The sequence below is a fragment of the Muntiacus reevesi genome, chromosome 1 (assembly GCF_963930625.1).
Source record: "Muntiacus reevesi chromosome 1, mMunRee1.1, whole genome shotgun sequence".
Taxonomy (NCBI): Eukaryota; Metazoa; Chordata; class Mammalia; order Artiodactyla; family Cervidae; genus Muntiacus; species Muntiacus reevesi.
Window position 1 is genome coordinate 40,071,421 of NC_089249.1, and position 15,168 is coordinate 40,086,588.

At 35.6% G+C, this 15,168-nt stretch overlaps 1 protein-coding gene across 1 annotated transcript in view; it reads right to left on the minus strand.

Annotated features, from left to right (window-relative positions):
* The window catches only part of ATF7IP (activating transcription factor 7 interacting protein), a 109,997-nt gene extending 95,529 nt beyond the window's left edge, over positions 1-14,468 (minus strand). The window contains exon 1 of the mRNA XM_065940973.1: positions 14,339-14,468. The gene's annotated coding sequence lies outside the window, so the exon portion shown is untranslated. The remainder of the gene's footprint in view (positions 1-14,338) is intronic.
* Positions 14,469-15,168: the final 700 nt, after the last annotated feature.

Sequence of the window (15,168 nt, forward strand, 5' to 3'; positions counted from 1 at the left end):
TCTCAAACATTTTATGACTATAGAATAAAATCATTTGCCAGGGGTCACACAAGTAGTAATGAAAAAGAACTATAAGAGAATTAACTTTAGTCAACTACTATACTTTTAATATATCACATATTACACCATTAGAAAACTTTGCATATGTGAATGTTGAAACTTCCATGGAATCTAAACAAATGGCTTCACTGTATTAAGTAAAAATACATTTTTATTAATTTTGTTAATACACTTTAAGTACACAGGTTACTATCAACATTAAAAATAACAATAGAAGGTTATTAACATGGTAAACTGAAAACACCTAACTTCACTCACTCAAATCCCACTAACCTACACTGGAGGTATTTTTTGAAGACATGAATTCTCAAGAACAAAGAGAAAAGTAAAAGGGACAATAGCTACAAAGATTTCTGAGAACTGGAAAATAAGCAGAACCACTGGCAACCTGCTCCAACATTCTTGCCTGGAGAATCCCATGGACAGAGGAGCCTGATAGGCTACAGTTCATGGGGTTGCAAAGCGTCGGACACAACTGAGCAACTTCACTTTCACTGGCAACTAACTAAGCAGTTCCCAAAACACTACATTCTAAGTTGCATAGGGGATAAGTTAGGAACCAATTTGAAGTGAAGGGAGCAAATAGTAGGATGGCATGACTAAAAAAGAGATTAGTGAAAGCTGTTTGTGAAGCAATGAAATCTCTAGATGTCCTTACCACATTCCACTGAATGCCTGCTCTCCCCAATCCTAGCAAAGATCTGAAAACAACATCCACAGTTTAAAAGGAGAGTAGTAACTCAACTATCAAAGAATCTGCCTGCAGTGCAGGAGACCCCAGTTCGATTCCTGGGTCAGGAAGATCCCCTGGAGAAGAGATAGGCTACCCACTCTCGTATTCTTGGGCTTCTCTGGTGGCTCAGATGGTAAAGAATCTGTCTGCAATGCAGGAGACCTGGGCTCAATCCTTGGGTTGGGAAAATCCCCTGGAGGAGGGCATGGCAACCCACTCCAGTATCCTTGCCTGGAGAATCCCCATGGACAGAGAAGCCTGGTGAGAGAGGAGACTGGTGGCAGTCCATGGGGGTCGAACACAGCTTAAGCACAGCAGAGCACAGCCAGTGTTGTGTGGCAGCCTGGACGGGAGTGGCGTTTGGGGGAGAATGAATACAGGTGTGGCCGAGTCCCTTTGCTGTCCACCTGAAACTATCACACCATTGTTAATCAGCTATACTCCAACATAAAATAAAAAGGTTTTTTAAAAAAACTTAGAGTAGCATACGAAAAAGAGAGGGATTGAGTGCTCACTGAAGACAACCCAATCCTCTTCCTCCATTAATCTTCCAGAATGCTGGCAATAACATCCTTACTCTCCACGTATGAAAATGAAAGACTACCTTCTAAGGGTATTTAACAAGCACAAGACACAAGACCCTAGGTCTCGGGAACTTTCCAAAAACAGCCCACCCAGGCGAGCCCATAATGAAGTCTAAAACTGACAGATTTAGATATTCTAATCAATTTTTTACTCTGCCACAACATATTATACAGTCAGGTAAGGAAGAGAAAGACAACTAAGAAAAGTCTAATATGGAAGACAAACAAACAAAAAATAAAACACAAAGTAACAGACTACACAGGTAGAACACTTCAAAAATAAATTAATATCCACATATATTAAAAGATGCTGCATTCATGTCAAGAATAAAATACTACAGGCAAGGAATACACAACAGAAATTAAGAACATGATTAAAAAAAAGAAAGAAAAACTCAATAGAAGGACCTTATGATAAAAAAAAATCTACCTGAGCAAAAAGACAAAGTCATAAACAAGAGAGAAAAAAATGTGAGTCTCTACCCAAAAATTCACCTTGGAATGATAGAATAGCAGAAGATGTCACCATTTAAGAAAAATTCCAGGATTAAAAGACAACGGCTGCTAAACTGAAAGGGACTGATTAATTAATTCCAGGAAACAATAATAAATAGACCAATATCAAGGAATTAAAGTGAAATTTCAGAACACCTAGAAAGTAATAACAGATTCTACATGCTTCCACTGAGGGAAAAAAAATAAAAAAATAAGAATGGCCTCAAATTTCTCAGTGGTAACAGAAGCAAGAAGATAATGGAGCAGTGCCTTTAGAATTCTAAAGTAACATGATTTCCAACCTAGCCTTGTATACCTAGCCAAACTATCAATCAAGCATGAAAATATAAAATGGCAATTTTCAGACACACATGATCTCAAAAAACATATTTCCCATATACTCTTTCTCAAAAAGCTCCTAGAGAATGTGATCCACTCCTCCTAATGACAGAGTAAGTCAATAAAAAGATACAGCACACAGAAAACAAAAGTTCTACACAAAAGAGGGGTGAGAGAAATCCCCACAATGGTGAATAAAATTTTAAGGATTAAAGTAGTGTACCAGATGTAGAAAGTGAGTAGGCAGTCCAGAGCAATGAGAATTAAGAAACAAAAATGAATCATGATCCTTCCTGCCACTGAAGCTGTATGGGTAGGGGAGGGGGAGTGTCTCCTTAACAAACACCAAAAAGTCCTTAGTAAAGAACTGTACCAATTGTACTATCAGGCTTCCCAGGTGACGCTAGTGATAAAGAACACACCTGCTGATGCAGGAGACACAAGAGAAGTGGGTTTGGTCCCTGGGTGGGGAAGATCCCCTGGAAAAGGGAATGGCAACACACTTCAGTATTCTTGCCTGGAGAATCCCATGGACAGAGGAGCCTGGCAGACTACAGTCTGTAGGGTTGCCCAGAGTCAGACTCGACTACATCCCAACTATTATACAGATGAGGTTCATGGATACACACATCCTAGTGATCAACTTCTGTCATAACTGTATCAAGAAAATGAGTCAGGAATTCCACTCTTCTATTAGTTCAATGTAGACAACTTTGTTTAAGCAGATTACTTAACCCTAGGAACAGGAGAGTAAGAATTACCTAGAACTGAAGTTTAATTTAGTTTACATTGTAGTTAACTAATTGCAGTTAACATTTTATTTTTAATGGTCATATAAGAAAATCACTATCTTCTTAATCTACCTTTAACTCTTAATTTAAGATATATTTTGTACAAATGATTATTTAAATAGTCTCTTGATCCAATACCCTCAGAATTCAGGAGAAAAAAATATTCTGTGAAAGATCTTAATATATGTTGTAAATTAATAAACCATCAGGTTATTTTAAGCACAATTCTATAGAAAAATACTAAATATACTGATTGGCCTTGTTTAAAAACAGAAGAATGAAAAAAAAAAAAACAGAAGAATGATTAAATCTTGTATAAAGTAGCATAACTGAGTCTCTCTACTTTTTATGAACTCACATACATAGTTTCAGTAAGAATTTGTTTTCCTCCCTTCCAGAATAAAACTGGATAAATCAAATTTGTAACCATGACCACAGAGACAGGAGATATTTATCTCTTTTAATTAGCTATGAAAGGGAACGACGACTGCACCTCAAGTGTAGAAACGATGCCTTGTAGGTTTTCACAGGAAATCATTATAGTATCTCTTTTATAACTTAAGGGATTCCCAGCTCAGAGGAATAAAGAATATCACTTGCTGACAGACAAGGAACACTGACAAATGTGGGAATCTTAAAGAACCATGATACAGTACAGCTTTAAGTACTCCAGGTGAAAACTCACTGAGATAAATTAGATGGACCTTAGCTCCTAATCTTGTAATCAAGCAGATAAATAAGTAAATTATTATACTTTATAAAACTAGACAGAAGTTAATTCATATCAAACATGTATAGTTTTGTTAAGCAGATAAAAGGAAGCCCTTCTATACTTAACAGTACTTCGTTAGATCAATAAAGTAGTCAAAATATCAAAATAAAATAAAGAATCAGAAAATCATTAAACAAACTTATATGGTCAACACTATGCCTTATGGGGTAGAAACCTGGTCACAGGAAGGGTTATGGAAGAAAACTGACACTTTGTTTTGCCTCAATTTTAAGTTAGCATGTCCAGCAAGTTCCACAGCCGACAGGTAAATAAGTGGTGAGGGATCACACTGCACCCTGAAATTACAAAAAGAAAACAGGATAATTCTGTATGGACCTAGCCCCCCAAATAAATGACTTCATTTCTAACTTTGACAATAATGACAGTCTGAAGAATTATGATAAACCTTGAAGATAAATAACTAATGTGAGAAAATGGCTGCTTTTTCATCATGATGAGGCTGGTGAATTCAATATCCTTGAAAGATTTTTATCCTTTAAATATTCTAGTGGTATTTTCTGTTTTTTGTTTTTATCTTAATTTAATGAGTAAGTCCTAAATCTGAACTCTCACAAACCTTTGCAAATAAACTACTTTTCTGAATGTATATTTTTCCTACTAGGGAGTGGCATTATCAAACTTACTCTTTTAAGTTACTTTTTAAACACTGTTAAAGTTCTAACTCCAGTAATCAAGAACACTGTCATTTTCTATATACCTCCTTGTACTGCAGGGCTCTCTAAAGCTGCACATGGTTGCCTCTTAGTAAATATTCATGTCTTACTAAAAGATTCATCAACTGATTGAAGCCAAATCTGAAAAGTATGTCAAGAACAAATGCTAAGCATTTTATATAACTAATTTCATTTAATCCTCAAAATAAGCCTACCAGGTAGGTGGTATCACCATTTTATGTGAAAGAAATACTGCTCCGAGACACTAGTTGGCCAGGCTCCAAGACAAAATTACTATACATTCCATTTCACTATATTACTAAATGGTTTTAGGAAAATTCTTTGCCTTTTCTTTTTCTTCTTCTTAATTTGCTTGCATATTTTTAATCTTCCAACTATTATATCACTTAAGTTTTACGGGGAAGAAGACAATCACACAAACAACACAAAATTAAGTCATTCCACCTTTTCATCAAACCCTTATTTATTTGCATACATTTGTCCTTCAGATTTATATTTTAAGAACTTACTAATAGGTAAGCAAAAGTGTTTTCTTTTTTCTATTTCTTAATAAATGAAACTGAAGATTTTTTTTCCGAAAGTTATTTCACTATTTATAACTTTCCAGATGCAAAGTGTCAAATCTTTTGACAATTTATCCAGTGGGTTTGAAACTTCATGGCTAATTATTTTCTGAAAAGTTCTGACATCTGTGGATTATCATGAGTAAATGAAAGGAGTTAAAACATCTTCCCCACCCCCTTCCCTTTTTTTTGGCACCTAAAATAAAGGGGTTCTGTTCTTTCGATAAGCAAATATTTACTAAATAATAATGTAGACATTGTCGAAAGCAACTTTGTAACTTTAATAGCAGTCTTATCCCCAATTAAAAGGGTTTTGTCTTTAAAATGTGACAGTTGTCAAATACATCAACAAGATAAAATTCCTAACTGCAGGATGCTTATAAAGTTCTACACAAGTAATTATAAACATAAAAAGTTGAAAGGAATAAAAGCCTTTAAAAGAGATACAAAGTAGAGCAAAGTAAAAAGAGAAATTAGAGACTCCTAGCTCAGGATATGGAGAAGGCAATGGCACCCCACTCCAGTACTCTTGCCTGGAAAATTCCATGGACGGAGGAGCCTGGAAGGCTGCAGTCGATGGGGTCACTAAGAGTCGGACACGACTGAGTGACTTCACTCTCACTTTTTCACTTTCATGCATTGGAGAAGAACATGGCAGCCCACTCCAGTGTTCTTGCCTGGAGAATCCCAGGGACGAGGGAGCCTGGTGGACTGTCATCTACGGGGTCGCACAGGGTCAGACATGACTGAAGTAACTTAGCAGCAGCTCAGGATAACAATATCCTTTATTAGGCACATTATAAGTATATTCTCCTAAACATACTACTTTCCCACTTCTGAGATTTTGAATAACCTTTACTAAGAATATCCTCCTAATTCTTCCTTTAAAATACAATTCTTCTAAGGTTTCCTTGACCTCCATCTAACAGAGTCCCACTTTTTGTGCCTCACACAAATATCTATTGTTATATTTATCATCTGTAGACAATAACTTTTACTTACTTACTTATTACTTATCAGTTAAGTTTTACCTGAAAGCAAAGAATTTATGACCACAATTTTTTTTACCTGTGTATATTGCAAAGCCCTCAAAAATGACATTTTCTATCTTGAGAAAAGTAAGTATAGTTTATTTATATAGACATAAAAGGAAGAAAAATAGTATATGGATAATTCAAACATAAACTCAACTTTGAAGCTAAAAGAAGCAGTTCAAACTTTCAGAGTTTACCTATAGCCTTTCATCCTTTTAAAGTAAGTTAACTGGCAAAATTCAAAGATATTACACTGAGTTCTTGCAAAACTCATCATGATTTAACGTTTTCAGAGACAAGTAGAAAGAGAAAAAATTCTACCTAATAAGATATTCATAGTAACTAGAACCTCAGTCAGGAATCATGACTGTAAAGCTCTCAAAATTTCACTTCAAAGGAAGATGTGTATGTGTATGCATGTGTGTTTACTCAGTCAGGCACATGTGACTCTCTGTGAAGCTTTGGACTGCAGTACACCAGCCTCCTCTGTCCATGGGATTCTCTCGGCAAGAATCCTGGAGTGGGTTACCAGGCCCTCCTCCAGGGGATCATCCCAACCCAGGGATCAAACCCATGTCTCTTGGGTCTCCTGCATTACAGGTGGATTCTTTACCCACTGAACAATCAGGGAAGCCCTTCAAAGGAAGCTAGAGAGTTATAATTAGATCTAAGTTTAATTGGATCTTAAAACAGAGAGTCAGTTTCAGTATCAAGTTATGAATTAGAGACCACTTCTCCAGCTTCCTTTAGTAGCAGAAAATGCTAACTTCTCTAATACCATTTCTTTCCTTCTTTTATAAAATTTTCTAACTTTAGCTGAATGAATGGTTGTCCAGCCAGATACTACATTTCCCAGCCTTCCTCTTCCAGCTATGTATGTTCCAATGATTATATGCAGATCCATAAAACATGACTCAAACTGATAATATGCCTCATCCATATGAGGCTCTCAAAAGAATGATTGTGCACTCCAATTGTTCTTTCTCCCTTGCCCCTGGCTGGTGAAATCATCCATGTTCAACCTAGAAACCATGTTCAACATAGAGAAACCACAAATATTAAGCCAAAGCCACTTACACACCTGAAGAGTTTTCCTTTGTATTATCTTATAAGAGAAATAAACATTCATTATCCTTAATACTAACAGTTTCTCAGAAAGTTTAGCCTTTACTGTATTCCAACAGCTCTTGACATTTACTACCTAAAAGAAAACAAGGGAAGTTCAAAAACAGCCTCTTTTCCATATGTTTCTCCATTTATTCCTTTTCTTGAGACATTTAATCTAATAAGGGTAACAGGGCAGGTACACACCTAAGCTGAAAAGTCTTAACTGAGAAAGAGCTGAAGCAGTAAAATCACTCATTATTGTTTCACCAATCTCTTTTTCTTTTGTCCCTGGTCCTCAAAAGAGCAGAATCTTTTCTTAGCATCTAAGTTTACTCTTCTACAAAATGGAAGACATCTTTGACAATTACTGACTCAAGAAGAGATTCTTTCACAGCTCTTTCAGTTCCACGAACCTCCATTTTTACATCCAATTCAAGCTAATAGAATATAAAAGTGCCATACACATAATTCCTGGGTACCTACCAAAACAAGGTTTCACAAAGTAGCATAGGGTTACGCAAACCACAAAGAGAGGGAGAAAAGAATATATAGTTCGACATAATGACACTACTACCGCAAGTCATCATCAGCACACAAGGGGCTCTCCCTCCCTCCCAAACTAAAAGGGGTACAGTCAGTTAATCACAGTTATCTGATACAAAAGAACACAAAAAATATTCTGAACAATGAAAAACTGCAGATCCGAATAAAGTATTTCTGACAGTAAAGTTAATAGATCATCTTCATTTCCCAGACATTTGTGTTTATATAAGTCCAATTATTACATAAAGACTGTCAAGCAGACACTATCAACTGCACCCTTAGGCCAGCCACATTTTTTAGGAGGGGGACCAACGAGATGTCCTAGTCATTCTCTTAAAGATTAAAAAACCCAAAGATCAAAATTCAAACCTGGAAACATTCCATTATAAATCAATACTAATACCCTGGTTTTCTCATTTTGCAGTACTTTAAAAAACACTGAAAATGCTGCCCAGCACTCATACTGTCTCCAACACAAAATGGATTTCACCATACAACTTTTAGCATATATAAACATAGTTTAATTTTGGAATTCACTTCTCTGTTTTGAAAAAAACTAAAACGACAGAAAAGACCACTGAGTTACTCCCTAGACTGCATGACCGTCTAAGAAAGAATACTGAGAAGTAATTTCTAGTCTTGAAATCTCTAAAGAACATAACAAGATCAAATGGGCAAGAATTTTAAGAGAAGCTCCACTAACGGATAGGCAATTTCTGCGTACTCTAGGAAACTAAGAAGGACAATGCTCCCAAGAGTTACTCAATGATGCTTTTATAATTTACTGTTAAAACATCACCTAAGTTTTCCTATAATGCCTCACAGCTGTTAGGAACTCGAAAGTAAGGTCTTTACTCTCAAACTTCTTTCTGCCTGTGACTTCTTTGAATAACTAGGTATGATAATATATGAATTTTCCCTATACCTCAAAACTTAAAAACAAAGTAATAGAAGTCTTTTTAAGCCAAATCATATCTAAACCTCTTTGCCTTCTTGAACAAATTTAACATCATTAGATATCCTCTATAATTCAGAATTGTTAATAAGATCCTCAGGTACCATAATGAACATTCTATAAATACTGATTCGTCTCTAGGAGTAATAATTCCCAAGCGAAATAACCTCAAAACTAACTTTGTAAATTTTTGTTCTCGCACTTGATACCTAACCCCAATTCACTAAGAAGATGCCAGCCATCACTTCCTAACCCCATCCATACGCATTCCTCTCCTCTCCCTAATTTACTACTGTGCTGTGTGCTTAGTCGCTCAGTTGCGCCCAACTCCTTGTGACCTCTTGGACTGTAGCCCATTAGGCTCCATGAGATTTTTCAGGCAAGAATACTGGTGTGGGTTGCCAGTGCCTTCTCCAGGGGATCTTCCTGATCCAGGGATCAAATCCATGTCTCCTGCGTCTCCTGCACTGTAGGCAAACTCTTTAGTTTACTGCAACTTATCTATTATAGTTTGGAAACATAAGAATCACAATATTGAGAACTAGGAAAAATTCTCAAGTAAGGACAAAGGTCATACACAAAAAAATAAAAATATGCAAACTTCTATAAGTGGATTTGCTTGAAAAATACCCAAAGACAAAATTTCTCATTAAAAAGAAAATACTGAAGAAAAGTAATTTAGTATCTTAACATGATTTCTAACTAGTCCTAGATTCATTTTTATAAAGCCAATATTTTACCATTTGATTTTTATCTCTAGTTCCTTGATTTCTCCATTACACACATGACACGAATTTTCAAGTTTCATTATATTCAACATAAATATTTTGGCAATTATTTTATATTCTTTCCTGTACTTATTATAAAAATATTTTTAAAAGTAGAATTACAACTGAAATACACTATTAATCAAGATTATATTTTTCACTGCAATCAGCACAAAGAATAGATTTACTAGAGAATGAATTTATGCTAAAAATTAGGGAAACATACTTATGAGAGAAATATTTAAGGTTACCAAAGAGATTAAAAAGAAAAAACTTTAATCTTTATTACATATTATCTACTAGGCTCCATACTGACCAAAAAATGAATCAGATAACATTTCAAAATTTTCCCATTTAAAAAAACAGTCTATGTTAAACAAAGAAGAAAAATTGTTTTTAAATATTGTAGAACACTTTACCTCAGCAAGCTATTTCTCTTACTACTAACTTTATACTTGCACTATTAACATGATGTTATATCCTGAAGCAGATTAAAAATGAAAATGAAATCCTACATCCTCTACCTTCTCATCCCTATTAACATTATATCATTATAGGAAACCAGTAAAGTAACACCTCAATAAAAAGTAACAAGTACCACAATTTTTTCCAGAGTTCCTAAAAACAGTACATTTTTGTGGGATCTACAAGAAAAGCATCATATTCATGAATGGAAAAAAAAAACTGTATAAAGATGTAAATTATCCTAACTTAGCTTTCATGCAACTCTAAACAAAACTCCAAATAGTTGGCTGTTTTAAAACTTTGCCAAATTTATTACAAAGGCAGGGAAAACTCACTTAGAAAATTATGAAAAGGAATGCTATGTATTGTCCCTTCATATATTTATATAGTCTATAGCACTACAGCAGATAAAACAACACAGTACTGCTATATAAACAAGGGCCAGTTACAGTGTTGTTAACCTGCTTTTAGATTTTACATAACATATTCCTGTGAGAAACTGATAAAACTGTAACTCTTTCCCCAGAAAAACTTGCAAATTATGTTCACTCACATAAAACTGGAATCCACGCAAGTTTTCAAACCTATCTATAGATCCCCCAAAGGTCAATGGACCTAATTAAATATCCCTAGTAAATGAAGCAGAACTGACAGCTCAAATCTAGTAAGCTATGGTCAAAGAAGCATCTTAAAGCAATAAGAAATGAATCACCAACACAAAATTCAAAGAAAATTAGATATTTGGAAAAGATTGAAACTAGCAACTCATCTGTACACAATGTCAAAATAAACTCTATGTAGGTGCAAAGGTATTTTTTAAGATAATTAAAACACCTGGAAAAAATAAACAGAACAGACAAGCATTTAGTTCATCTTACAACAGGTAATATTTTTTATGCAGACAAGTCCTGGAAATATAAATGAAAAAGCAGTGCACATCACTACATTAAAACATAACAATTCTAAGTAGGTAAAACCATGTCCAAATCTGTGAACCAATAGACTGTAGATAGCCAGGTTCTTCCACCCATGTAATGTTCTAGGCAAGAAACACTGGAGTGGGTTGCCACTGCTACTCCAAGGGATCTTCCCAACCCAGGAATCGAACCCATATCCCTTGTGTCTCCTGCACTGGCAAGTGGATTCTTTACCACTGTTTCACTGTGAAGCCCACAGTAATTGTTTTAAAAAATTTAACTGAAAAAAAAAAAAACCTGCAAAAAATATGAAAAGCAATTTTCATATTCACAAATAACTGCTACAAATAAGAAAAATATTAACATTTACCACAAAAAAAGATACACAAAATATCCTCAAACAGCAAAGTCAAGAAAAATGAGAAAGTTGCATATATATTAAATATTTAAAAGTTCAATTTCACTAGTTACCAGGAAAAAAAGTTAATAAGCTACTATTTCTCAACCACCAAAATCATGGTGGCATGGGAAATGCTTTTCAAAAAAACTAAGTTTTTATTTATTTTGTAAATTATTTTAAAAGTCCTTTGAAACAGTAATTTCAAAGAAATAAGATATAGATTATAATTCATGTACAAGATGTTCACTGTAGCTTTATTTATAATAGAGAAATGCAAAATGAACAAAATGTTCAATAAGGAAAGTCACAGTACATTCTCATTAAAGACACTGATATTATGTGGCTGTTTAAAAACGTATTTCAAGAACATCTGATGATTTAGGATATTCTCACAAAATGAATATTATGCAATCATTTTTGAAAAACATACTTCTAAAAAACAATGAAATGGATAAATACCCACAATATAGCACTAGGTTGTATGTGTGTGTGTGCATGCCCAGTTGTGTCCAACTCTTTGCAATCCCATAGACTGTAGCCTGCCAGGCTTCCCTGTCCATGGCATTTCCCTGGCAAGAATACTGGAATGTGTTGCCATTTCCTCCTCCATGGAATCTTCCCAACTAAGGGATCAAACCCATGTCTCCTATACATCTCCTGCATTGCAGGTAGATTCTTTACCGCTGAGCCACCAGGGAAGTAAATATCCACAATACAACATTATGTGTGTATGCATATGCTCAGGTTAAGGGGCAGGAATGAAATTATGATCCAAAAGATAAACTAATTGATCAATCAATAAATAGGAAAGTCACAAAAACATTTAGTGTGTTTATTTCTAATTAATTTTCAACACCTTCTAAAACGAAACGTGCTAAAACGAACAAGTAAAAAGTTTTAAATATCAATATTCAAACCACAATTTAAAGAAAAAACAAACTTTAATGGCTTTGGCTTAAGTAGTCAAACCTTTTTTTCCTGAATTTTTTGTTTAAAATGTACAAATCTAAAAGGATTTTAATTAGCTCCCAGTAACAGAATTCATTCAGTCTTAACAGTAACTTAAAATTCCAAATCATGCCTGCTATTCACAGAGTACTAATGAACAAAAAAATAGTAGATGTTCAGACAGTACATTATTCTTAGTTTTAAGTTTATAGAACTATACTTGCCTTTCTAACAAACGTTTAACAGCAAAACTATCCTACCAATACTAATATTTACATAGTTCGTTATGTTCTTCAGTATTGTCAAGTGCCTCTTATAAGCTTCAGCATTAACTTGAGGCAATTATTTGTATATGCAAATGAAAACATAACCTTAAATATATAAAACAAAATATTTCACTTTTCTGGAAGTGCAGAATGAAACACGCCCTATGACAGAAGTTCTTTTCTTAACCTATGTATGCATACACAGACACAGAAAAAAACATGTTTCAACTCTAAAATATTTGAAATTATATCTGGAGATGGAAGGGGTGTGTTGTGTAATCAACCTGGAAGCATAGAAGGGAAAAAATTACACAACTGCCCTCTAAATATATTTCTGTGTAAAAGACTTAGAAGATTCAAAAATTATATCACAATAACAAATACTCTGTTCAGAAAAAAAGAATTATTCCTATCACTGCATTTTATCCATGCGATGTCATTTTTAAAAAACCCATCAACCGAAAGTATTCCTTTCAACTACATCTATTTAATACTTATTAACGGTACCTGTAGGCAATAAAGTCCCTAAACCAACCAAGATTATAAAATGACAGTCACTTCATTTGACAGGTGACTAACTTAAGAGTTACATAACCAACCAAGAAAACAGTTGTTGTATATACAAGCCAAAGATGACGTTTATGACAACCATTTACAAGTTTTCAGGCCAGTAAGAAATAATCTGCACAATGGTAGAATTATATTAAATCGTATAAAACTTCTCCCAGAGGCTTACATAAGATTTAAATATAGTAACACTACCATTTTAAACTAAAATAATCAGGATACTTGTAAGTACTTTAAGAAACTAAAACCAGGAACAGACAACTTAAAAAACCAAACACAAAATATCTTACACACATTTATATATAGCAGGCTGTTTTTTTAATCAACTGATTGATTGATGATTCACAATCTCCTCCTAAAGGCCTCCAGGTAGTTGGGAGTTCTTTGTAGAATTCTTTATCAGGAAAATTTACCGAGTTTGAGAGTTATATTTTACATATCATTACAATTTTAAAAGTCAAAGTAACAAAAATAATCTAACTGAAGCAGTAATAGACAAGCAATCAGAAATAGAAAAAATGTAAAACTCAAATGCAAGCAAGGTCAGAGGCACACCACTGATTAAAACTCCACCGACCGAAGATCAAGTTATTTTAAAAAACATAAATACCTAAGGAGATTGAGATTTCTTTTTAAACAACATTATATAGATTCTTCCAATGTCCCCTCCCTCTCATATTTCTAAACCTCAAACTTCCTATTTTGAAAACATTCCATAATAGAACTGGTAAGGATAGGGTTAAAAATGTATTTGCAAATATGCAGCTCAAATAATTGCACTTCCCGTGAGAACACCACTAGGTGCTGATCTTCAGCTCCGTAAATATAAACTTGAACCCAGCAATACACTTAAAGTGAAATTAAACTCGAGAACCACAAATAGACAATCATTTTTACACAAAATTAAGTCCACAGCTTCTCAGAGAATAGGAGAAACACACACACACGCACACACAAAAAAACTCCTCTCAGGTCGCTACAGGAATACAGCATAAGAGAAACGTTTTCCTTGAAAAATACAGGAATTCCCGCATAACAAAAAGAAACCCCTCAAGAATTTGAAAAATTAAATCTAGAACCCGAATGGCGTCCAAGAACATTAGATCTTGAAAATGAATATTGCGCTTGCGCAGCCACCGCCCCGCCAGCTGCACAACTGCAGCTAGAGCCCGACCCCGCAAGATCACGTGCTCCCATGCAGCGCCCGCCCGCAGCTCCGCAACCGCGCAGGCGCAAACACAACTCCCGCAGCCGCCATAATGCGGTCTTGACTCTTAAGAAATACAATAGTAATTTAACAAAATGTGGTTATAACAGCCCCTGGGACTCACATATACCTTTCGGGGCAGGAGATGAGGCAGGAGGAACCAAGTTCCGTCCTACAGAGCCGTCCCGCGCTGCCGTCCCCACCGCTGCCGCTCACTCTTGCGCTCCTCACTCGCCGCGCCGCCGCTGCCTCCGCCGCCGCCTCCGCAGATTCAAAAACAAACCCGCTTCTCCCCTGCACGCGCCGGGGCCGTTATGCAAATTATTGTAGGCGGGGCTCGGTGGTCGTAATATTGGCCACGCCCGCCGTGCTTTCAGCCAATAGGCTCCCGGGTTGGCCGTTCCCCATGCAAATCTCCTGGGTTTTTATTTGAATGAGAAATATTGGCCCCGCCTCCTGCCGTAGAAAAGAGAAGCTAGTCCGAGGTGGTGGCGCTGCGCCCTTTAGTTGCAGTGAGGTGTGTTTTTGAGTGGCGCATCGCTCAACCAGTGAGTAGCACTTTGTGAGCGCCCTCTATGAGCCTCAGCAAAAAAGGAAGGAAATAGGTTGGTGAAAGTTAAAAGAGCTACGGCAAGGTTTTCGAAAAAGGCTGTAGCATGTTACTTTATCGTTTATATTAAAAACTCCGAAAATATACTTTAAACTGTGTAAGTCACGAGGGAATGGCGCAAACACATCTTTTCTTTCAGTTGTTCTCTACCAGAACAAGCGCTTCCAGTTATACCTTTCCACCTGTTGTATCCCTGTTATTCAGTTTTTTATTGCGAGCCAAACCCTCATGAAGGCCACAGAGTGCAATTAAAAAAAAAAAAAAAAAAAAGATGCTCCTCGTGTTTTTTGAAGAATCTGGGATTACGTCCAGTTACTCCTGCTTACTTGTTACTTGGAATAAGTGTGTTA